The following is a 23,062-nucleotide window of genomic DNA, read 5'->3' as shown; positions in this document are numbered from 1 at the left end:
TTAGAGAAAGTGAGAAAAATGAAACTAAAAATGGTAAAATGACTATTCTTGCTAAGCTTTCTTACATGCAGTATTGTCAAGTGGATCATAGTAAACATCTAATTAGACTGTATGACTTTCGTGGGTCATTCTATGCATCTTAGAGAAGGATGGAAGATCATAGAATAACTGAAATGATTAGATATGGTACTCTACAGGCTGTTTTACCAGAATTTTGGCCTCTCATGATTTTAGGATCATTCTTAGAAGGTTATGTAGGATGTGAAATATTTACTGTGTAGTTTCTGAGAAACTCTTCTTGTTTAATGTTTCATGTCTTCTGTGCTTAGGTGTAGAGGTGGTAACAGATAACACTGTATTTTGAAAATCTTTGAAAAAGATAATTTGTATTCCAAAGTTCTTAAGTTAACTGTTTTTTTAAATAAATCTTTTATCTTAAAACTTACACTGTCAAGGTAATGTTGACAGCACATGCTTGACCTTAAAATTACTTGAATTCTTGCAATAACTAAGAAATGTATGTTCATGGCTTGTATCTCATAAACTGTATCTTGTAAACTTCTTTGCAATAAATAAACCGTGTTGATCACAAATGTCAATGTGAGATCACTTAGTTTAGTGATGGTTTAGTTTATAGGGATTGGATACAATATTATATTATTATTATTATTACAATATTATTATTACTATATTATAAATAACAATTCAAAACACGGATACACAGATTAAGAAACACATACAACTAGCATAAAATTACTTAGTTAAAACAGTTTTTCATATAGTAAAAACTCACTGATACCTGCATATACTATGAAACTGCACATACATGAAACATAGATGTTGTGTAGTTTAAGGCTTAAAATCTGCAAATGAAAATATAACATCTTTCAAATAACTGAAGAGTAGCCATGTTTCTCTGCATATTTCCACAATAATATAAAATAGTACAAAACTTGACTTTTCTTCACTGGGTACATCTAATTGACAAGCTTGTTTTTCTGCTGCTTTCTTAAAGGAACAATTGAACATTTGGGACATGACTGTATGAAAATTCATGGTTATTTTTACAAGTTTTTGCCTTCAGCTGAAATCCAATGCGCCATAATATAAAATATATCAGAAATTTAGTTTTCTTGTTTACATGTTTTCAACAGCTTCTATTGTGTGCCTGTGTAATTTACATGTTTCTGGTAAAAAACAACATGTTTAGTAACAGGAAAAGGTTTGAATACCAGCTCTGTCTAACAGAATGCAGAGACATTTTTATGATTAAATTACAAAGGATAGGGTTGAGTAATCTCAAATTTCCTCATTTTCAGTTGGGAGTAACTAAAATGGGGCCAGATGTAAATAGGCACCTGTGACCAGAAGCTGTGCTTTCTGAGAAAAAAGCAATTGAAACACATCCGAGCAGGAACTCATTAAATGATATACATACCTACAACCACAAGACCTTTTAAGGAGCAGCTTTTTACAAATGGATATCAAATGACTTCCTATGAGAAGATATATATGTGTGTGTGTGTGTGTGTATGTGTGCTTTTTGAAGAAACACTAATGTGCCAGCTTTAATGCTGAGGAAACCTGTTAATAAGTTCAGGGTAGCCAATGATATTGCTAGTGGGAGAAAAAGGGAATATGCTCCTGTTTATTAAACAGTCACTTGAGGTAATGTGAATAAATACTCTGATCTCAATTACACTGTGCAAAACTAGTCTAATTCTTGTATTAGTTCCCAAATAAATCAGTTGCAACCTTTGGAGTAAAAACTGCCCAAAAGTTGTCCTACCACTCAGCTGTAATCTTTCAAGCTGTTCTCTTGAGGTTAAATAAATTCTTTAAAATCTCCTTGAAAATGTTTTTGAAATTAAATATATATATATATATATATATATATATACTGTCATCACCACTTTTGATAAGATTCAAGCCATTTGCTTGTTACTACTATTGCCTGAGTTACAATTAACTTAAAGAAATCTCATCTGTGAGGTACCTGACTCGTCTCACCGAATAAGGTATTGTCTGCCATCAGAAAGGGAATTAGTTCTTATTTTAAAATTTGATTATTATTTTTTTTTAATACACATTTTATTTTAGATATATAAAATGCTATTTTAACCTCTATCTGTTATACATATATATATATTTTTTTTCAAATTCTTTTAACACCTCCCTTGTCTGTGTACTCTATTCTCACCACTTGTCTTTACTATTCATTACCCAAACGTGGGGTGCTGATCTTTCACTGGGCCTGGATAATCTACATGGAGAGAAAGAGCCAGAGGACAAGGGAGAGGGCAGCAGCAACTCAGTAGAGTGTGATTGTGTTTTACCATTAGACAAATCTGTCTGTTTGAACAGATTCTAAACCACAGATTTAGAGATAAATGATAATTTCCCATGTTCTCTTGAACCTCTTCATAAATGTCTGGCCATGACAATATTAGTTACACAAGATTTTTTTTTTTTTTTTCTGTATAAGGTTCTCTGTTTTCATAAACATGTAAATTTCAAGCTGTTTCTTCATCCTCCTGTAGGTTAAAATCTGACATACTTTTCAAATCTGGCTACCTTACTTTGTCTCCTACTGAAGCAAGCAAAAAGGACTCCAAAAGTGTCTTTCCTAGTGAAAACCGGTCCTTCCTCAGAAAGAAAGCTTTATCGGCTGATCAGGTAATGTACAGCTTGCCACGTTGCTGCAGATGTTTGTGGTTACCCCTAATCATGCAGTTATATCAGGGCAGCTGGCCCTGGCCCTGCTGTGTGGTGCCAGGTGCATGCCTCTGCCTTGCCCCTAGGCAAGGAGAGCTGCAGGCAAGGGGCTGCCTGGCAGCTGTGGTCTGTGAGAAGAAGAAGGTAAAGTTCACCTGGAAACTGCCAAGTTATCCTTCAGCGATGTCTCTGTTTCCATCCTGTTTGGCACCTGTGTGCATACAGCATGTTATTTTTTAATTTGACAGAAAATCTGCTTGCTCTCGGGGTTCTACGCATTTTTCAGTGCTGGATGTCTTCATTTTTCTTCAACCATAGTTTTATGTAGCTCAGTTCAGCTGGTACTTCTGGTAAAAGTGATGGTGATAAACATTAGGTTGCTCATGAAAGCACATGAGAGGTAATTCAGGATACGGCATTTTCTAGTAGGTTGAAAGGAGGTAGCTATCTCCTTATATGACTCTTTTATTACTGTACATGTTGTGTAAACACAAACTCTTTTATGTCTAGTTACTTTGTTCATCATGTGGCTGCTCTCTTCATATACTTACACAATTTCTTAATTAAAAATTGCAAAATCTTTACAGTTTCTTCTCCCTGGTCTTGTCTCAAAATTAACCTGATGAAAGGAAATGCTGCTATGCCAGCTGTGTGTTTTACAAGGACTTGAATAACCGAGGTGGCTCTGCTGCACACTCCCTGCAAACTTGCTAAAGAAAAGCAGGTTGAAAAATTCATATGCCTGTGATTTTTTTTTTTTCCATTTGCCATGGAAACTCTATTTTGCTAGCTGGTTCAAGCACCCAGTGCTGATATTTGGAACTCACAGAATGGTTTTATCTCAGAATAAGTAGCTCATTATGGATCATGAATATCTTTGGTACAGTCTTCATATATATAACAACAAAATCAAAGTGCTGTTCTCCTAAACACTGTAAAACTAAACAGGAGTCAGCTTCCATTTTCAGGAATTCAGACATGCCCTTTCAGTTAGTACTTTTCCCCGAAAACCATCCATTCGCCCAAAAAAGCAGTGCCTGAAGGCGACACACACTACTGCATTTCTTTACCTCCTGGCATCGTAGTCACTTTCTGACTGTCTCAAACCTAGCTGCAAAATAAATCAGGTCTACCGGATCCTGTTTCTGCAAGCAAGTCCCTGGGAAACCTACCAGTTCACATAGCTCAGGTTTTGCTCTTGCCTCTCTGGGCATTATCTTAGTGTTACAGCTGTCCCTGACCAAAGGAATGCTTAATTGCTGCTTCAGTATGCATCAACCAAAGGATGTTTAATGTACACATTACCTTTAAGCACACCTATGGCTGATGGTAACTTCTAGTGTCTTTCAGCTGGACTTCTCAAGTCTGTTCTGCCCCAGTGCACCAGGTGCTGAGCATTTTAGTCCATACCATAGGAGATGCCCTGCACTTTGGACCACCAGATCTGGAAGATCTCTCGTATGCATGTGTTGTGGGAAGGGAGAGACTCTGATGTAAGGCCTGGGAAAAATATATCTGAGGTTCTATCTGTGTCTGGTATGATCTTCCAGCTGACCGTGGAAGAGGTAGACCTCTTTTTGGATAGAAGATAAGCTGTGCATAAATCCATGGGACTGGGCCTTTGTGGTGGGGAAGGTGGGAATCAAATGCTGAAATCAAATCAGATTGTAAGCCTGCATGAAAGACTCTTGTACTTCATTTCAGTATGTCACAAGACATACTAAATATGTTAACACTTGCTTTTTGCCACCCTGGTTAGTAATGTTTCATTTTTGCCCTGAACTGTAAAGAAAAGTTATCCTCAAAGATGCCAGGTTGATAATGAAGTCTAAATGAAAAGGGAACCACATTTATCTTCTTAGGACATATGTTACAGAAGAGATGAGGTGCACCCATAGTTACCTCACCGCTACTCCTGCACCCCTCTGTAGGAATTCTTCCTGTGAGCTGGTGGGTGGCAATCAGCTTTCATTCTCACCTATGGCAGAAAATTTCCCACACCTACTTAATCCCAGTGTAACATTTCCCAAAGACAATGAAAAGGATTTGATTTCAGGCCTGGTGGAGGCCTGTTTTTTACCAGCTGGTTTAATAAAACACATTACACGTCCCTACAAAGTTTGTCCAACATTTCTTTTGGCCATTCCTTCAACAGCAATACAACTAAAGATGTCCTTGGGTTATAGAGGGTCAGAATTATGGACCTATGCCACCTTACTCTTTACAAGTACTCCTCTTGGAGTTGAGCATCTGAATGTCCCTAAGCACAGCTAGGCTTTAAATGCAGTATTAAGTTCACAGCAAATGGTGTACAAATTAAAAATAAAATTTAAAAAACAAATCCTAGAGAAGATCTTTGGCTGTTTCAACTGCAAAAAGAGTTCCTCAAAAGACTGTTCTAGATGTGGGCCTTTGTTTTAAGTAAGTAATGCAAAATATGAAATTATATTCCAACTATTTCTTATATTCCAATTATATTCCGACTATCCCAGCATTATATGTTGGCTGGAGCTCTGTCCCTAGTTTACCAGGCTAACATTAGACTGTGAAGTATCATTTCTGTTTTCTTCGACTAGGTTAACTATTAGCTATCATATTTTCATGGTTGAACTTTTCTAGAAATACACATTTATGTTTCATGCAACTACTCACTTATGAAAATATCACCAAGAGGTGTTAATTGTATGTGTTTCTCTCTCACACTGGGGGATGCCGGTTTGCTAGGTACCACCAGGCTGAGCCCAGAGTAGGTTCAGTAGCAGAAACCTTCCCTTTAAAGACTGTCAGGTCTAACAGATTTCAGCTCCAAGAGCCTGATCACACATCCTCTGCTGACTGCAGCAATGCCACAGTGGAAATGCTTGGTGATCCCTGTCACTGTTGCCTCAGCTGATCTGCTTGTGCTAGCACTCTACCCTGTTTCAGCTTTAACCTGGCTCATTTGGACAGATCTGGGTCAGAGACTGACTATCCATGCAGCTCAGCAAGCAAGTTTATGGAACAGTAATCTCAACAGTAAATTGTCTGGCACTGACAGACCTTAAAGGTGGGCTTTTTACCTCTTTCCCCTGCAGTTAACAGAGAGAAGAATGCCACCTGATCCTTGAAGGTTTGTTTGTTTGTTTGTTTGTTTGTTTTTTATTTTATTTTTTTTCCCCTGAGTCCTCTTCAGCACAAGAAATACTTCTGGCAATGTAGTGGCAAGATGGGCTAGGGAACTGACATATGAATTTGTATAGGAAAGAATATGAAAGGAAATATTCAGCCTGACAATATGGAGGGTTTATTTTTCCAGGCATTACTGAGATTATCTAACTATGGAGGAGGACTGTTTCCATGCTTCCCTGAAATTCTTTTCTGAAGCTCATTGAGCTTCTGATTCATTCATTTTGTGCAAAGCAGAGTGATTTCAGACTTTAAAAGCCTGTATCTTTATTACTGTGGGTGTACTTTTCCCTTTCTTTTTTGTTGCTGGGTAAAAAGAATGATTTCTTTAATTTATCTTTTAGTTCAGAACTCATTATGCACACATATTAACCACTATTTCATAACTTTTAACAGACAAAGCTTTATCTTCTGAGGTGTGCAAATGTCTTAACAAAAGTATCTTTACTTTTTTTTTTTTTTTTAAAATATTTTTTTAGGAGCTGTCACTGACATTCTGTTGCTTGGGGATCGGTGACAGAGGGACCCAGATTTCTTCCCTCTTAGCTATCACAAGGGCATACCTACATAAAGACCAACTGAAGCTTCCTTGGGAGAAGCTGGCAGCTCAGGCATAGTGGGGAGAGCAAAATATCTGGGAAGTAGGGAAGAAAAGAAAAAAGTAAGTGGTTCCTCAAAGCAGTGTCTCCCACCCAGGTCCTGCTGCAGTCCCACAGAAGGTGAGCAGGCAGGGGGTAGCACTGGCCTTCTGCACTGGGAGTTGACTGGTATGTCAGGACAGGATTTCAGAGAAGGCAGCTGGTTAACAGATGCAGAACATGTTTTCTCTGCATGTTTTCTGCATCCAAACAGAAATCACAGCAAGGTGAAAGAGAGGTGTAGCTGGGGAAACTGAGGCATAAGCGTATATATTTTTCCATTGCATGAAGTAATTCATCCAAAATTACTTCATTCTTCATTACTTCATTCATTTGGACATTCATCCAAAATTACTGGGCCAAGACCTGTTGTCACCTGTCAAACTGAGGTTACAACATGAAAGTAGTGCTGCAAAAATGGCATTACCAGCTCTCGTCATTCAAAATATTCTAACGAGAAGTGTGCAAATGTTTCACTTGCACATCAGGTGCATGGTCCGTAGGTATCCATGCTAGGACACAAGCCACCCTTCTGAGGTGGGAAGAGGCTGCTCACCCCTCACATCCACCAGCACAAACTTGTCTTACCTTTTCAACACCATCGAAGCATGATGCCACCGAAGCTTTCTGCCAATAAATATCCCCAGGATAAGGCTGCTTACAAGTCTCTGCCATTCGTGAAATTCTCTAAATATTCGCTGTCATGTGCAATATTTCAAAGGTATAAAAGTAAGAAAATGTGTGCTGTTTTACAAGGGTGAGCTAAACACATTTCTGTTGCCCTGTGCTTGAGATGAAAAGAAAACAGGCAATTAAATAAGGAAGTCTGGGGCCCATTTTATGGCATAGTATGTGACTGCAGAAGGGTGGGTAGTAATTGCCACTGGTGTGTGATATCCTTTAGCAACCTGACTCAGAGACTATCTCTGCATTCTAGAATGCTGGCATTTTATAAAGCCTGCAGGCATATCAGTCTTCAATAAGAGAGCTCACCCCATTAAAGCATTTAAAATTAATTTCAATCCAGGGAATTCAGTTCTTGCCTTTAAGCCTTTATGAACAAGTTTAAAGCTGCCATGTACCATAAATTCATGGTGGTCTACAGTGCTTTATATATATATATATATAAGCTGAACAAAGCATAGCAATCACATAGGGGACCCAGCAAGGCCCAGTTGGAGTGTACAGATAATACACCTAGAGAAGAGCTCTTTCTGCCTTTTATAATGGCTGCTGTATGTGTAATGTCTACAGGAAAAATGTCACTGTGATAACTACTGTCCCTTAAATCAGGCGTGCAACAATGGAAAGATTTATTCATACAGCAAGCAGGTATTCTATCCCAACATTATAATATAGGTGCAGTTTGAAATGTATCAGGATGCTAAAATTTGTCCTTTTCTGCTGCAAAATATGAAGAATTCTGTGACTGCTTCACTTCACACACTACATCATATTAAAATGTACAATTGCCCCATTCAAATGTAATGTTCGTAGCTTTGAAGATGAAATAACACAGACCTTGTCTACTTCACTTCACAGTTCTACTACTCTTGCCTACTTTACCTCTCAGCCCCAAGACATTGTGCTGACCATGGCTAACATGCAGACAATACCTCACCAACCAGGCTTTGTTCTCCAGGCTGTTCTGGATTTCTTCCTGTACGGCCTCTCTTTTCTCATACAGTAAGGTTAACACTGATTCCCTCCTCCTCTGTCCAGGACTCTGCCCTTCACTACCTGTTACATTTCAAGCAAGCACTGTATGCTGCCACCGGTGCCATTTCACCCCCAAAACACACCATCATCTGAGGAGATGGTGCTGAGTCCCCTCCCTGGAGCCAGCACGTTGACACTGCCACTTGTTGTGCACCCTGCGGTGCTGTTCTCTTTGGCAGAGGTGCCCTGCTACAACCGCACTGGCAGCGACCTGATTGCACTGGCAGGTCTCCGGCTGAAGCACCAATAGCTCATGGGATGCTGCTCACCGCCCCATCAGGTTTGCTGATCCAGCTCCCAGCAAGCTTACATGCCAACCCCGAAAAGTGAAATGACCCAAGCTAACTGCCCTCCCAACACCGTGCTAAAAATAGTGGTGGTGGATTTTAAATAGGATCACTTCTTTGATCCTAGAAAGAAGCAGCTGAGATGGAAGAAGAAGACATCTCTTAAACCTGCTTCCCTTCTGCTCATTTATTTTCTGTTCTATGATTCTGTTGGTATTTACACATTGACTGCAGTCATAATTAAATTGCAAGCTCCTTAGGGCAGAGACTAGCCTTCTGTTCTGTGTTAATTAACAGATTATTTTTTTTTTTTAACAAGACCTCTATGATCGGACTTCTGAGTGATACAAAAATCAACGTCTTATATTTTTCAGGTTCAGGGCAGTTGTCACACAGAGAAGATTGTCAGCTGGTTTAGAATGATAATACATGCACATGAGTTCAGTGCTGCTGCTAAAATGATAAACAGTTATAAATCAATGGATGCTAAAACTTGAATTATCATATTAAGGATTTTGAGTCAGTACTCTACTGTGATAAAAGTTCCATCTCTCCATGCTTTATTTCAGGCTGTCTGCACAGTCAGTAAAGGAACAATGCATTGATTTACTCCCAGTTCATATTTTCAGTGTCTTCTGGAGTGGTTAGGGTTGGAAACATATTTATTTTCCTAAGTTAAAGCTTGGATTCCTGGGGGATTCCAGTGGGCTGCTAACTTGGTAATGGCTGCCAGGAGCAGCTACTGACCAAGTGGCTTCTGGCTCAATCTCTGGGTCAGTTAGAAAACAGTAAATATTGTCCAACATTTTACAAAAGAACTACAAGAATGCTTCTAAAGGAAAAAAAAAGAAATCAAGTGTATTTCATATTTTCTGTGTGAAACTAAAATTGTTTGATTCTGAACACTGGAAATGTTTCTGTTCTTTAACTGGTTAGTAAGAAAAAGTGAAAGAGGGAAACGTTCTGTGAAAATTTTAATTTCAAAGTCAGTTTTTCATTATAGCTTTTACATCCTCTGTATTTGTGACAAATAGAAACCACATGGGAATTTAAGTTTTTGTTTTTGTAAAGTGTCAGAGAAAGAAATTTAGAACTTTTTCCAGGCATCAGAAAATGTTAGGAGTTCACAAACTGTCACCAGGCTCATTAATCACCCTGGACTTTTAAGTATATAATTCTAACCATGCTAAACAATTAAATCAAAGTTAAGGCCAAAGCTTGCCTCTGAATATGCATATACAATATCCATTTAAGTCAATGTGAGAACAAAATTTAGCTCTTAAACCTTTTAACTGATAAAGTCCTAAAATAGCTTTACAGGCAAGAATTTCCTGGCAAGAGCCAAGTTTTGTAAATCTAAAAGCATGCAATCATATTTCAATGTAAAATAGCATATAAATATCAAAGTAGATCTTGAATTGTAGCCAAATGCAACACTATATCAAGCATGGCTCAGAAGTGCTATGTAGAAAATTAATGCTTTGTCAAGTTTTTGTGTCAGTACATAACAAACACGGAAATTTGCACATACATATGTATCATTGCACAGAACTGGAAGCTTCCGCAGTCCTTTTTGACTCAGTTACAAGTTCTTTTGCTAAAAAGAATATAGCATTTAGCTCTTAAAGTCAGAGCAGAAGTAGGGATTATTTCAGGGAGAGTTTTAAGGCCAGGCCGGGATAAACTTAGCGCCACTGCATAGTGCTGTATCCCCCCGGCAGCCATGCTCAGCTCAGTCAGGGGCTTCCTTAAGAGCGAAGTAAAGTACTTCTGAGTGTGAGCAGCACAGAAGTTTTGATAAAAGTCTTTTATGCCACTCATTTGGGTAAATCAAAAGCCAGTGAGAAATTTTGACGTCAGAAAGTAAAATACAATTAATCTTTTTCAGAAGTTCCTGTTTGGCTATTACAGATCTGCCTATGCAAATCCATCCTTATTTAACATTGTATGCACTACAATTTTTCATCTCCTTTCCTAAACCTAATGTTTAATGTTATCCATTGCTGGAGCACCACCCTGGAGGAAGCTGCAGTTCAGCAGCAGAGAAAGTGATTTCCTTGTAGATGAGATTTGAAGACAAGTGCTTAGTGACTGATGCAATAGAGAAAGCAGAAGCTGTGTCGGGATGCAGCTCGGAGGATGATGTTGTCATAGTGATAAATCAAAACCATCTCCGCAGCGACATTATGAACAGATGTTAGTGGCTCTTACTGAGGCCAGAGAAGAGGACTTTGAAGCAGTCAGGGTAATCAGAGCCCAGATTACTGCTTTAGCTGTATGAATGGAAAACAGCAGAAGGCACAAGACCAAAGAGGAATAAACTCCAAGGCTAAAGGAAGTGACAATGGTACAGTAGCTACAGATAATTAAGTTTTCTTTCCTTGACACAGGTTTTCTGGGTATACGTTCACTTTGTGTGTGCATCTGTAAGATCAAGGAAAATCACATTTTCTGTCTACGTCAGTGATACCCATGATGCCCTCAGCTCCACGATTAAGATTCCCAGAGAGACAAGGAGACAAAGACAAGAGAAGAGACATTGGTGGAGCCTGACTAGAGATGCGAGGCATAGCTGAAGAGACTTGAAGATATGTCTTCAACTCTGATCCCTGATGAACCCCTTCAACTTGGCTACTTGAGCTGGGTGCTGACCTGCCTCAGTTTGCTACCTAAACTCCTCAGGTAAATTACAGCTAGTGACAACCACCTGGCATCACACAGCAGTGTTTCTAGGGTGGTGTCACTGATGGAGGTAGTCTATCCAGAACCCCTGCTTAAAGAAGAACCAGTGTTTTGTTCAGTCAGGAGCTGAATATTTCCATGGTTGGAATGTCTCCACAACCTCACTGGCTTCCTATTCCATTGTTTGACCACTCTCATGGTGAAAATATTTCTCTTGTATCAAGTGGGGAATTTCCAGTATTGCAGCTTGTGCCCACCGCATCTTATCCTCCCACCTCACCTAACTGAGTAGAGTGTGGCTGCATTTTCTCTTCATTCTCCTAAGACGCAGCTGCAAGTAGCAATAAGGTCTCCACCTTCTCCTCATAAGGATATGCAAATCCAGTTCTTGGAAGTGGCAGGCCAGAGGCTGTATCTAATCACTTCAGCCACCCCCAGCTATGCCAACCCCACTCCTGAATCAGAGCCCATAAAGCTGTCAGTTGGGAAATAGCATCGTTGCATCTTGTTGTTCACTGAAACAGGCCTTCCCATGAGTTCTGCATGTAAACTAATAGTTTCTAGTAACAGGAAAAAAAATATAAACAACACAAAAACACCGGCCTTCTATGTATGATCAAATCCTTATTCCAGATACAACAGCTGTCATGACACATATTACAGAAAAACTGCTAGCCTTTCCATGAAATGGAAGAAAAATGACATGCTCATTCCTATAATTCCTGCAGTTTGGTTTCTAGAAGCAGTAGCATAGCAAAATTGTCTTTCAGTGAAAAGTAACTTAAAATAGAATTTAATTTGCAAATGTCTTACCTGTTTCTTCTGGAACATTTTGAATTTTTGCACCAATTATTCTGTGACAAAATCTATTCCTGAAGCATTTTTTCACTGTACTGAGATAAGAAAGAAATTCAACATTCAGTATTTTTCTTAATGTATTTTTTCTTGCAGAGGAGAGGTTTTTTGGCATTCCTGTTTCCATATAACAGTATGCAGCAACACACCAAGAGCCCTAAAACACATAAAAATCATGCTGGTTCTTTCCTATTTTTTCCCAGGTAAATGAATTCTTCTTAACAAAGTCATATACTCTTGAACAGACCTCCATCAAACACAATGGTTGTTGGAGAAGACAGTTGCATTGTCTTCTTCAGACAATGCCTATTCTTATAATCAATATTCCGAAACATAACCTTCTAGAGCAAATTGAGTTAATTTTATGGAAGAACTTAGAGTTCTTCCATATTGATCAGTAAGTCAGTTACCTTGGAAATTTGTCTGCCAACTGACCTCATTTCTAATACTACAGCATGGGGGTCTTGCTTCATCTTTCACCAATGCTTATTTAAGAATGGCTTAATTCTGTCAGCTCCATGGAGGCTTTCTTGTCTTACCCCAGTGAGAGTGAGAAAAAAGAAAAAAAGAAAGAATCAGGTTTATTGAGTCTGAATGCTTATGCAAACAATGCAAGCACAGATGAGGATTCATACAATTTATTATATATATACACAGAACATAGATAGAAATGTTGGTTTTAAATGGCTAAAGTAAACTTGCATTTCAGTAGAGTCCAGATAATTTTAAAATGTATTTTTTATAATATCCAGTTTTATCATTTTATATATTTTAAGACCTTTCAGAAGGTCTAACAATTAAAGAAGCTATAAATCCCCTGCATGCTTGTCCCAGTCAACTCACATATCCCTCCCAATTATGACTTGGGACATTCAAAGGTTTGCCATTGTTATGCAGACACGTTATGGCCTACTGATTTTTTTTTCTATTTTTTTTTTTTTTCTACAGCTACTGATTTTCTCTACTGTTTTAAACACACGCAAAACTTTCTGAGAAGGACACTTTCTGGTGACATGCTCAGTTACGTCCCTGTAATCGTTATTCCCTCCAAATTCCGTTTTATGCTTGGTTAACAGTTGGACTTGATGATGTTGAGGTCTTTTCCAACCTAAATGATTCTATAATCAAAGAGTTGTCTCTGATGGCAAAGTTTTAAGAGCTCTTACCATCCCCACCTTTGGCTTCTCATACTCCCTCACTAGTGCTCACTCAGTAGTGCTGAAACAATAGTTTGCCACTCCATGATACATCACTGAAAGAATCCAAAGGTTTTTTTTTGTTTGTTTTTGTTTTTGTTTTCTTTTAAATGCAGTTGTGTATTATTATTATTATTTAATTTACTTTTTTTTTTTTTTTTTTTTTTTTTTTTGCTATTTGTTTGAACCCAGTATGGTGTCTAGAACATCTCTACAGAGAGTTAAACCAGCACAACTGAGGAAGCAATTGTAGCTATGGGGCAGGAATAAGCAGCAATTGCAGGAACCTCTTAAATCAGCTGCCACCTGAAAAAAGTTCCTGTAACTCCATCATTGTGTGATGTGCTGGGGGAGTAGAAGAGTATTTTTATGAATATAACTGCAGTGATTCATGTGTTTGGTGTTCTGGAATGTGTTGAGCATATGGTATTGCAGGCTTTATGTAAGTGACCTTGCAAGTTTGTATTTTTAAATCTATTATGGAACAACTAATGAATAGGTTCTGATTTCTCCTTCCCACTGATGCAAATCTTGAGTTTCTGTTAAGTACACTGCCTGGGACAGACCCCACAGCTTGTCCTCGAGGACAAGAATTTCTTCCATCCCGACAAAATGAGGAGTTCTCTGCAACAAGATCTCTTGGGAGATTTTTGCTCCTGGCACATGCTACCTTGGGTTTTTCCGTGGGAAGAAATGATGTGAGCCATGATAGCAATGAAGAGACATGCTGTGTACAAAGTCTTATCATTTTTCCAGGAGCACAAATAAGCTAGAAATCATTCTACTGTTCCTGTTCCCTGACAGAAATATAAGGCTGTGACTGTACTAGTGAGCAACACGCTACTAGGGAACATTTCTGGGCCCAAAAGCTCCTTCATCTCTGGTGCTGGTGGACATTTCCATGGTAGGATTTTGGCCTGGCATCCTGTGGATGCTGTATTGAAGAAAAGAACTTGGTTAGGAGTTTTTCATCGGTTTGTTGATCACCTCAGTAAAAAGCCGGTACCTACACACGAAGGTCAGCTGAACCCTTCTTCCAAGTTTTGTAGTTTAATGCAAACACCCAGCAAACACCCATTTTTCTTGCTTTAGACCGTCAAGGCCCTAGCAGCATATTGTAGGCAAATGCATTTCCTCCATATTGTGCTGAAATTCCTGTACTAGGCATTTAATGACTGCATACTGTGTTTAGCTGGCTTGTAAAGAGTGACCTAAATGTGTGATAACTATATATTTTTTTCAACTGTAAGTAGTTAATTCTAAATAATGGATCAAGTAGTCTTGAAGCCTTTTTATTAGTACTTTGTGGAGTTCTGGACTGCCTTTGGTGACACATACGGTCTGTAAGGTCTCAGATGCAGAAATTGATCAGAATAGCTCTTCCAAAATAATTATTCCTCTGAGATATTCTGCAGGCACTAATCCAAAATGTAAATTAGCATGTTCCAGAAAAATTACTCTCCTTATAATGCAGGGTAAATATTCTAAAACTAAATCATTTCTATTCCAAATTAGTCTACCTATATGGAGGAGTCACTGTAGAATATAGGAGTAGCATAAAAATACATAGACTGTGTTAAGATTTTGATTACTCATATAATCCTGATGTCAGTAATTTTACTAAAAATTGCTGTATTCCTACATTCCTAAAGACATTTGTTATGTGCACAGTTGTTTCTGGCACATCTATAAAGCGAGATGATTATGTCAGACATTTTTGTCCCATATAAAATAAAATAAATAAAAAAAACTGAGAGTGAGTTCCCAGGTTTGCAAACTTCCTGTGGAGATAGGGACTCTTTTATAGTTTGAGTACAGCAAATCCAGTGCAATGAACAAGTTTACTTACCTGAATGATAAATCAGCAAAGGCCCCATTTAGATGAACAGTTATTTGTCTGGCAGAGTGAGTTCACGTTGTGAGTCCCGTCCCCATCCTTATGCTCTCCCATTGTACAGCTGCAGAGTGATCTAGGCTGAGAAGCTGATAACCCAGAAAAACACCTAGAAGAAAAGTATATCTTTCTAATCTGTCTTAATGTCTTCTTCCACATTGGGGTCTTTATTTGGCACCACATAGTTGTGCTGCACATGTCAAAAGGATGGAAAAGAATGGCAGGCTTACAATACACATCCCTTTTTACTTTGATTTCCTTAGAACCTTCCATTGCTTTATCTAAACATAGAAAACTTTCCGCTGTTAAAAGCTGTAACTAATAATTTCAAGAGCAAAAGCCAGTGTGTGTGGGTACCCAGTTGCAGTCATTCAGTCCAAAGGTAGTTTGTGAAAGATCATATTCCCTCCCCAACTTTCAGTATCTATATTAATTAGCACTGTGTTTAGAACTACAGTATTTTTTATTTTTGCTTATTGATACTGTGTTGACTTGTCAGTATTTTAGATCCTTTTCTTTTCCCAGTGGCCTCCAAGAGTTTGGTTCAGGTCTCTACAAGTAATGTGGCCTGCTCAAAATTATACTGCAACACCACAGTTCTAATTATTTGCATGCAAAATTAAAATGCAAGAGAATAATTATGCCAAAAATGTTCTCTTGTCTAGACAAAGCCTTGTAAGGATGGCAGGACTGGGGAAGGCTCCCGTGTTTCTCTCCAAGAAATCCTGCACACTTACCAAGCAGAACAAGCACCCTGAGGTCAATGACTCTGGGACGTGTCAGACCTGCTGAGTACCAGTGCACGTGCACCAAGACTGTTAGGTTTTGATAGCATCAGGCTGACTACTCATAAGGTACTGACTGCATACTACATGTAACAAGACTAACATGTCCTTCCTGTGCTGGCTTTACTTCATACCTGACTTTTGCATGAAAAATGACCACTGTTTAAGAAAAGTCTTCTTCCACCAGAACAAAAATTCTGAGTGGTAGTAGGCAACTCGTCCAGAAATCCATGGTTATATCAGGTCAGGACCCACAGTAAATTTAATCATAGGAGAAACCTTTTAGATAGAATAGTCAAATGTAGAAAAAAAAGAAATGAAAATGTCTTCTTGAAGGCATCCTGTTAATTAAGGAGTTGAAATTCAGGCAACTACAACCTTAGGAAATGTTTCATGAATGTTGGTGCACATCTTTGTGCATGTGCCAGACTTTTGAATGTATAGCTTTTCCACTGCCAGGGATATGAATGTGAAAATGTCTAATAAGTAAACCCTGAGCCAAGCAGAAATGAGAGAGCCAAAAAAATCTGGCTAACCCAAAACACTTTTTGATATTTCTCTTAAGAAGGCATCTACAAAGCACTAAATTTTAGGACCAAGGCTTTTTACTGTTACTGAAGTGTTAGCAGGAATAGTTCAGTAAAAAGCTGGGGCTAATAAATCCAAATGAAAAATTGTTACAGAGCAGACACAGAAGCCAAATTAAAAATAGGACTATCACCACTTTATTAAGAGTCATATTTTTTAAAGTGCCTGCAGGGTAGTACTTCTCGTATTTTCGCCCCAAGACCAGATCTTGGTTCTGCCTGCAGTTATCCCAAGACAAGTACGCACCAAACACTTACAGCCAGCTTTAATATGCACACATACCCTGAACAGCACAAATTGTACATGCCATATCTTGTGAAATGTATTCTGTCCACAAGCTTAAGCAGTCTTCACAGGAATGCAAGTACAGGCTGTGCAGTTACGTCCATGACTGAGTATGAGACACCACGAACTGGGTCAAGTGATGGGTGGCAGGGGTCCAGGGTGCTGGAGTCATGTGCCTGATGTGCGTGCGTGTGTCTGTGTGATGGGGGCACCTCAGGGCACTGCAGATCACATGCTGGGAGGGAGAAAGAGGAATGAAGGCTGTCCTGCCGGTCTGCTGGTTTGCAAGATCCCTCGTGGAGGCATGATGATAACTGGGTAACTAAATAACTGGCTGCTTACCAGGTGAGGGATGGCAAACACCAGCTGAAGCCTGAAGTAGGAGAGTAACCATGGCACTCTGTGTATGCATCATATTGGCTTACCCAGGCAAGAGATCACTGATGTACAGACACAAGGCTGACAGTTTCTGACCTTTAAATCATGCCCTCTGTTCCTTCTCTGTGCTTAAGGAGGGATTTTTTTATGGGAAAAGACAACCTTCTGGCCACATGTTACTTGAGAGCATGGACTTCGTAACAGCTGCCTGAAAGTGAGGAAAAGGCATTGTAATTATCTAACAGAAAGGACTTGGTTCTTAAGATAATAAGATCTAAAATTAAATCTCCATTTCTCATACAAAGATGAGATGTCTGTTAGTGGCAGCAGAGAAAAGGCCTGAGACTGTATTTGGGATCCAAAAATTTCCTGGAAAGATGCTAGGGCTGGATGACAGGGATACTTCAGTGGTCTTGTTTATCTGACGGCTGTCTGACCCATTTCTTACAGTGTGAAGTGTGTCTTAGTGCTATTTCCTACTTGCTGTGTCTTTCATTGCCACACTTTCACAAAGCTGGCTAACATTAAGCATGGTAAAAACTTGCTACTATGAGAGGAGTCGCAAGAAGGCACTATTACAAATCAGGCTTGATATAAGACAGGATTTAGGGATCAGAATCCTCACAAGTGGAATGTATAGGACCAAAACTGCAATTTTAGATTCCAATTTCAGTACTGTCTTGACTTGCAAGTTCTGTGGTGGGAACCGTGGGCATTTCCTGATCACTCTTTGTGAGCACTTTGGTTCTCACAGGTCTGATTGAAATCTAGCTGCTCAGCTTTACTGCACGTAATTACCCTGGGGATCCTAATCTATCAGACATTATCAGAACACACTTACAACACCCACTGGATTGGACTCCTCAAGTAATGTTATTGTTTCTACTTCAAAAAAAAAAAAAACAAAAAAAAACTGGATGAAGTAACGCTCCTCTTTCATAATTCAGTGGTCAAAGCATCCACTGAGGAAACAGAAAACTCGCTGCAGTGCCCTCAGACCAACATCTGACCGTGTCATTCTCTATCAGCTTCTCTCCTGCACCAGTTAAAGCTATGCCACTCTAAAGAAAGGATTTCAGCTGTAGTGAGGAAAGAGATGGAGATACATGCTTATGACATTGCATCTTAGTGAACGCAGCTCTGAGCTGAGAGCATGGAGTCCTTTGTTTTTGTTTCCAGCACAATTTCTGTATGTCATCTGATGGCTATTTTATTTAAAACACAAAACAAAACCTGTGAAAGGGACTGTAATTCAGATGCTCTCTGCTGTGCCATCAATGGTAAGCTGAAGAGTAGTTCTTTTGTCTGTATTACATGCTTGGTCTCTGGCCCTGCCTTTTCTGTGATAGCCCCTTCTTCACCATTCACTGCAAGATGTGTGACAGGTAGGTGACAGCCTCCATGGAGAACAATAACAACAATCTCTGAAAAAAAAAAAAAAAAAAGGAAAATAATTTGGGAGCCTCACAATTTGACTTAGTGACCTGAGAAAGGGTAGAGCAAGTGACTGGTGGAAAGGATTAGGGAAGGAGCTGGCCTGGAGAAGCGATCGCAGTCGACTTGCCTAGACAGACAGAGAAAAGTGACATAGGAGAGACATCCTGTGCTGATGGAAAGGCTGGAGAGAAATCCAGAAATACCAGAATGATAGCAGACTTTTCCCAGAGTTAGAAGTCACAGAACATGTTTGTCAGAGGAGAAAGCAGATGACAATTACACTCCATCAGAATCAGAAGGGGAAAAGTCCCATGACACCATCATCTCAGAAGAAATTCTCAAGCAAGTGTCCTCCCTACCAGCACTTTGATTAAAAATCTAAAGGACAGAAATGGCCTTGAGACTGTGACCTAAGGAGATAACATAGTTTCAGTAACTTTTGGTTTGCTTTATGTCTTCAATGCCATTGTGTGGGAGAAGGCAAGGCACAAACTTCCTTATTCCTTGAGAAGAGAAGGCATCACAGGTGTTTGCACTGCTTGTATGGGGGAAACTATGGTAAGGTGGACAGATGGAGTACAGCCTATGCTTTCTTGGGGCTGTAAAAGCAATATCACATCACTGCCAGAATGGGTGATGCCTTAGAGCAATGGAGTTCAGGCCCTGTGTTAATCACTGCCTGCTACCAACCTTCTCCCCTTGTCAGTTCACGGGGGATGAAGAGACCTGAACCTGCAGGGAAGACCTGGAGGGGCAGCCTGGAGATGATATCAAATTGTGTCACTTCTGCTTTCTCTCACAGCTGTTGTGGCCTCTTGGCTTGTTCCTCTGCATCCAAGCCAACAGCACCGTCACCTGTTGTCAGTATTCAGGCTCTCAAGCTCTTTAAGCTCCTTGCTGAAAGATGCTTCCCAAGTGTCAGCTCCAATCGTGCCTGAGCCACACCAGTGAAGGTGCAACCCCAATAATAGTATGCAGAAATTACATGGAAGTGATAAATACTTGAATGATTTAATCATTAGTCATATGATTATCTTTGATAATCTAAGCAAGAATAGCACTGCTATCTTGATCCGGCCTCTGAATGGAAGTAAAGAAGCTGCTGCAACATTTAAAGGCAAGCAGCTACCCTAGAGACAGCCCTCCCTGGATGTCAGGAGGCCTCCCAACTGTTTGCTGAAGTCATGTCAATTTGGCCTGCCTTCCGTGTTCATGACACTTAGGTCCGACCATTTCCTGGCCTATCCTGAAGGTACACCCTAGGATCTGTCATTTGTAGGCTGCAAGGTAACCTGTATCCCAAAGAAACCCAGCTTACTTTCAGCAGTGAAGTGGTAGCTGTGCTCCCCAACAGTCTTCCAAAGAACATTAGCGAAGGGTTTTTTTTCTGAATACTGTGCTATTCCCCCACAAAGCCAATAAAGACAGGGAAAATGCTAACGACTGGCTAATGTGACAGCCAAGTTATAGTAGTATTAGCTATTGAGAGATGGACAGCAGCAAATAGTTGCTGATTTCTTACATGTTAGCATGTAAATCCTGGTGACGACTGAGATCAGCAGAGAATTGTATTGTATGGTCAGATGGACCATGTGGTCACCTCTTCCCTCACTCGTTCCAGTAACCCTAATTCTCTCGGCTTCTCTAAAACAAGAGACCATCCTTGAAGACGTGGTAGCAAGCACTTCCTTAGGGCAGTTGAAGTGCTGCTGTGTATGTGTGGTCAAACATATATACGTGTACATGTATGCAAAAGTGTCTGTAGTAGAAACAATTTTATCAGCACTGTAACAGGAAGGTAGATGGCCTTTCTTGTTTGAGTACAAGTAGTTCTTTAAGTAATAGCAAGGTTGCATAACAGCACGGAAATTTAAAGCCGATCTCTGTTTGCTCTAACAAATGTAAGGCTGGCACCTTGTCAGTTATGACTCAAGTAACACATTATAACACTTCAACCATATTGGACTGTGCGTCACCAGAAGAGTTATTTCGTACTGTATTTTCTTGCTTATGGAGGAAGAGCAAGTAACAGAATGGATTTTATTATTATTATTATTATTATTTATTTATTTTTGTGAGCTGTGGGTTTCCATTCACTTTGACCTGGATGCACTGTAACATGATATGACTGCAAGACTGGCTTTCTTACAAAAACACCTTATACAAGTAACAGTGTTATTTCTAAAGAGGAACTGTGCTTTACACAGTCTCTTTACTGTAAGCACTGGTGATGTAATGAGGTCATAAAAATCATCAAAAGAAAAAGATTTAAGGGTTTTAATTTCACTGTTGACCAATGTGAGGAAAATAACTCCCTCTCTTTTGCTCTCTGCTTTTCTGCGGGGAGGTCTGCAGTCTCTGTTACTGAAGACCACTGACCAAGAATGGAGCTGGAGCAGCTGTGACTTCAACTTTTGCTCTACTCAGAGGTAGAGCAATCATATTCCCCAATATTTTCCCTATCGTTCATAAAGCTTTATGATAGTCCAAAGCATACAACACTTCCAGATTACTGATTTTTTTTATTTTTCTTTTCTTTTCTTTTCTTTTCTTTTCTTTTCTTTTCTTTTCTTCTTTTCTTTTCTTTTCTTTTCTTTTCTTTTCTTTTCTTTTCTTTTTCTGCTACCAAAAGATGGAAGTGAAAGAAAAACATTGTGATTTTTTCTCCTTGTTTTAGTGCCTGAAGCAACACTGTGGGCAGCCATTTTCTCTGTTGCCCTGTATGGTCATTCACCAGGTTCTCCCTCACCTGTGGTGATCTTACAAGAAGAAATAGGAAGAGATAAACTGTGGGTGTTTATCATTGACATTAAGATGCAGGTAGTCATGTTGTGAACTGCTTTTAACTAAATATTTTTCTTATTTTTTAAAAAACTCATTAGGCATAATTGCCTTGATTCACACAAAAATCTAATTCTCTGAAGTCTGTGAAAGGCTTGAAATCTTGAACCTCATTAATTCATTCTAAAAGCAAAAAGAGTGGTATGACTTTCGAAAGTGGGATTACTGGATCATTTTTGTGTAACTTTAAGCTATAAAGGAGGCTGTACTCTCTTTCAGGTTGTCAACAATATAGAACAAACACAGGTCTAAGATAATGAACTTAGTTTTCAGTACTTTGGAATCATTTGTAGAGTTGCAGTATTGCATTATACCATGCTATCTTCTAATAGTCGTCTGATGCACTCCCTTATGGTCCCAAGTAAGTGATGCTACTGGTAAATTTATGCTAGCAGCAACAGGCAGTTGTATTTCACATGGGAATGTTTGATGCAGAACGAACGAAAGAGTGAGGGCTCCTCAGTCCTGAGGAGTAGCATTTCCGAGGATGTTTTAAAAACTGTCTTAAAATCATTCACAAGTGGTTGTGATTGCTGGTAATATGCAACAGTCTCTCAGTCACAAAACAGCCTGAAACTTATTAATATCTGAGTATCATTGACTTCATCTGAAGACTGTTTAAATCTGGGCTTTGATAGATGTTTAAAAGAAGACTTAGCTGGGAAGTGGCCATTGTCTCAGCTGTCTGCCCTTCCCAAAGTTTCAACCACAGTAATAAAGAGGTTTAAATGTGATTGACATCCAGTCCTCCAGTGTTGTAATATCCAGCATGATATATTATTGACATTAATATTAAACCACTATCAATTTTGTTTGTCACTATAGGATAAATTGTAAAAAAGAAGGTGATTTAGGTATCTGTCTTGCTCAACCGCTGCTGACAACAACTGCCAGGAGAGGAATGAGATAGCCGTGGGTGAAAGCTGCCTCAGCTATCAGCTGAGTTGGCCAGTGAACACAAGCCTGAGCCTTTTTGTTGTAAATTTATTCCACCAAAGCTGGAGGTGTTCATGTATCTATCTAGAAGCTCTATTCAAGGAGATCATGAGTTCTCAGACAAGCAAGTAAACAAGTCCCAATAAGACTGACAGTATATTTCAAAGGCCTAATTATTACAATCCTTCCATAAAAGGCGCAGATGTCAAAAAATCAAAATTAAGAAAGAAGAAAATAAAATTAGGGCAGTGAAAGCTTTGACAATAGTTGATCTTTCCAGTGACTCAGGCATTTCTCCTAGTCCTCTTATTCTTTTCATGGGGAGTCCCGTTAAGGCTGTAAGATAGCAGCTTTGGGCTATGCCCTTTCAAATCACACCTACCACTCATTCCTTCCTTACTTATTCACTGCCTCATCACTCATCTGCTCCCATCTATCTGTTTGCTTACGTCATTCACTACCTCCTCCAAAATTACCTCCCCATCCACTTTCTGAACGAGGGATTCAGATAGCTCACAGAGTTTTTTTTTTTTTTTTTTTTTTTTTTTTTTTTTTTTTTTTTCCTACAGTCCAGAGGGTTTCCTCTCAGAGGGCAGCTGCAGAAACTTGTGGAGCTCTGGAGGAATTTGCTGCCAGCACAGTCTTCACTCTCCAGAAATAC

The 23,062-nt window shown here is 39.3% G+C and overlaps 2 long non-coding RNA genes across 2 annotated transcripts in view; one reads left to right on the top strand and one right to left on the bottom strand.

Moving 5' to 3' along the window:
• The first annotated feature begins 2,584 nt into the window (after positions 1 to 2,584).
• LOC118162042 lies at positions 2,585 to 11,697 on the top strand. The gene is made up of 3 exons (XR_004748264.1): positions 2,585 to 2,676; positions 6,360 to 6,541; positions 10,915 to 11,697. It is a non-coding gene; the product is annotated as an uncharacterized LOC118162042 (long non-coding RNA).
• A 1,311-nt stretch (positions 11,698 to 13,008) lies between these two features.
• The window catches only part of LOC118162040, a 29,539-nt gene continuing 19,485 nt past the window's right edge, over positions 13,009 to 23,062 (bottom strand). The window contains exons 2-3 of the long non-coding RNA XR_004748263.1: positions 15,107 to 15,260; positions 13,009 to 14,191 (exon numbers count right to left, since the gene is read on the bottom strand). This is a non-coding gene — a long non-coding RNA (uncharacterized LOC118162040). The remainder of the gene's footprint in view (positions 14,192 to 15,106; positions 15,261 to 23,062) is intronic.

This window comes from Oxyura jamaicensis, chromosome 1 (assembly GCF_011077185.1).
Source record: "Oxyura jamaicensis isolate SHBP4307 breed ruddy duck chromosome 1, BPBGC_Ojam_1.0, whole genome shotgun sequence".
Classification (NCBI taxonomy): Eukaryota; Metazoa; Chordata; class Aves; order Anseriformes; family Anatidae; genus Oxyura; species Oxyura jamaicensis.
This window is presented reverse-complemented; position numbering and strand designations above follow the sequence as displayed.